Source organism: Triticum dicoccoides, chromosome 7A, assembly GCF_002162155.2.
Source record: "Triticum dicoccoides isolate Atlit2015 ecotype Zavitan chromosome 7A, WEW_v2.0, whole genome shotgun sequence".
NCBI classification, from domain to species: domain Eukaryota; kingdom Viridiplantae; phylum Streptophyta; class Magnoliopsida; order Poales; family Poaceae; genus Triticum; species Triticum dicoccoides.
The window spans coordinates 179,000,814-179,003,910 of record NC_041392.1 but is presented as its reverse complement, the minus strand read 5'-3'; positions in this window follow the sequence as shown (position 1 = coordinate 179,003,910).

The window sequence follows — 3,097 nt, the reverse complement described above, 5'->3', positions numbered from 1 at the left end:
CCCCGAAACAGCAGCCCGACCCCGACACGGCACCCCGACACCGACACGACACCCCGACCCCCGACACCTCCCGAAAAGGTGTTCTTTGGCCTTCCAGAGGCCGACGGGGTCATATATTTGTGAATTATTAGTTAGTTCATATATTTTTTGATTTTGTTATGAAAAATATCATATATATATATATATAATTGTGTTGATCGGGTAGATTTAAATGTGCAGTTGTTTCATCGTTGCGAGGTTTGGTGTTCGACGACCTCGCTGTGCGTTTGACGAGCTCTGCCCCTTCGTTTGTGGGTGAGCACAAATGACATGTCCTCCTCCCCCATTAACTATTTGCTCTGTTCCGGTGTTCGTGCCGATGAAACTTGATAGCTAGCTGTATATGTGTCTTGAATCATAAGTATGCGTAACCAATATGTGTCTCTTGTTCGAAAGCGTTATAGTTATAAATATGCATGCATTTTCATATTTATAACCTTGATTCTTTCGAATTGTCCAACGCTATCCATGGACAGCCCGAGTATGTGTAGATTGGGTTCGTTTTCCCATATGCTTTGTTCCGGATCCGACACATAAATTTCGTCAGTGCCTCCCCTGTTGTTCTCCGGGTACACATCCTCTCTGTTTATTGCAGAGACGTGTATCAGGAGAACAGTGGGGAGGTGCTGCCGAAATTTTGCGTCCAATCCGAAGCATAGCATGGGAAAATGAACCCAATCTACACATACTCAGGTGGGATTAGGACCTATCATTACCTATTAGAGTGTAGGTTGCATGGACGTAATAAAATTGACAAGTAGATCAACTGATGAATATATATATTTGTTGTGTGTCCAGTAGCTCTGAAAGTCAAGATGAGTAATCGTGTGTGGATGTATACCGGTCAAACTAGTCAGAACAAATGGAGCGTGGTAACCCACAAGTATAGAGGATCGCAACAGTTTTCGATAAGTAAGAGTGTCGAACCCAACGAGGAGCTAAAGGTAGAACAAGTATTCCCTCAAGTTCTATCGACCACCGATACAACTCTACGCACGCTTGACGTTAGCTTTACCTAGAACAAGTATGAAACTAGAAGTACTTTGTAGGTGTTTCTGGGTAGGCTTGCAAGAAAATAAAGAGCGAGAAAATAAAAGCTAGGGGCTGCTAAGGTAAAGAAGCAACTAAAGTAAATATAGCGAGTGTGGAAAAGTGGTGGTAGGAGTTGCGAAATTGTCCCTTAAGCAATTGACTACTTTACTAGACCGATAGCAAGTTTTATGTGGGAGAGGCCACTGCTAGCATGTCATCCCTTACTTGGAATTCTATGCACTTATGATTGGAACTATTAGCAAGCATCCGCAACTACTAATGTTCATTAAGGTAAAACCCAACCATAACATTAAGATATATTGGCCCCCCTTCAATCCCGTATGCATCAATTTCTATGCTAGGTTGAAGCTTCTGTCACTCTTGCCCTCCAATACATAGTCCTATCAACATACAACTAACCCTATGGTGTGATCCACGCGCGTGCTCATATGATGGGCACCAAAGGACAGCAACATAACCACAAGCAAATTAAATCAATCATAGCAATTCATCAACCACTGATAGGACAATGAAAATCTACTCAGACATCATAGGATGGCAACACATCATTGGATAATAATATGAAGCATAAAGCACCATGTTCAAGTAGAGGGTACAACGGGTTGCGGGAGAGTGGACCGCTGTAGATAGAGGGGGGAAGGTGATGGAGACGTTGGTGAAGATGGCGGAGGTGTTGGTGTAGATCGCGGTGATGATGATGATGGCCACGGCGGCGTTCCGGCGCCACCGGAGGAGAGGGGGAGAGGGGCCCCCTTCTTCCTCTTCTTCCTTGACCTCCTCCCTAGATAGGAGAAGGGTTTACCCTCTGGTCCTTGGCCTCCATGGCAAGGGAGGGGCGAGAGCCCCTCCGAGATTGGATCTATCTCTCTATTTCTCTCTGGTTCTGCATCTCTTCTGGCTCTGTTTCACCGTTTCGTATATATATGGAGATCCGTAACTCTGATTGGCCTGAAACCTTCGCCGTGATTTTTTCCGAATATTAGCTTTCTTGCGGCAAAAGAAGAGCGTCAACCGCCTTACGGTGGCTCACGAGGGTAGGGGCGCGCCCTAAGGGGGGGCGCCCCCTGCCTTGTGACCACCTCGGGCACTGGTTCGTGTTGATTTTCCTTCCTAATTTTCCATATTTTCCAAAAATAAGCTCCGTCTGTTTTTATCCCGTTTGGACTCCGTTTGATATGGATATTCTGCGAAACCAAAAACATGCAACAGACAGGAACTGGCACTGGGCACTGGATCAATATGTTAGTCCCAAAAATAATATAAAAAGTTGCCAAAAAGTATATGAAAGTTGAATAATATTGGCATGGAACAATCAAAAATTATAGATACGACGGAGACGTATCAGCATCCCCAAGCTTAATTCCTGCTCGTCCTCAAGTAGGTAAATGATAAAAAATATAATTTTTGATGTGGAATGCTACCTAGCATAATCTTGATCATATGTCTAATCATGGCATGAATATTAAGACACGAGTGATTCAAAGCAATAGTCTATCATTTGACATAAAAACAATAATACTTCAAGCCTACTAATAAAGCAATCATGTCTTTTCAAAATAACATGGCCAAAGAAAGTTATCCCTACAAAATCATTTAATCTGGCTATGCTCCATCTTCACCACACAAAATATTCACATCATGCACAACCCCGATGACAAGCCAAGCAATTGTTTCATACTTTTGACGTTCTCAAACCTTTTCAACTTTCACACAATACATGAGCGTGATCCATGGACATAGTACTATAGGTGGAATAGAATGGTGGTTGTGGAGAAGACAAAAAGGAGAAGCTAGTCTCACATCAACTAGGCGTATCAACGGGCTATGGAGATGCCCATCAATAGATATCAATGTGAGTGAGTAGGGATTGCCATGCAACAGATGCACTAAGAGCTATAAGTGTATGAAAGCTCATACTGAAAACTAAGTTGGTGTGCATCCAACTTGCTTGCTCATGAAGACCTCGGGCGTTTGAGGAAGCCCATCATCATAATATACAAGCCAA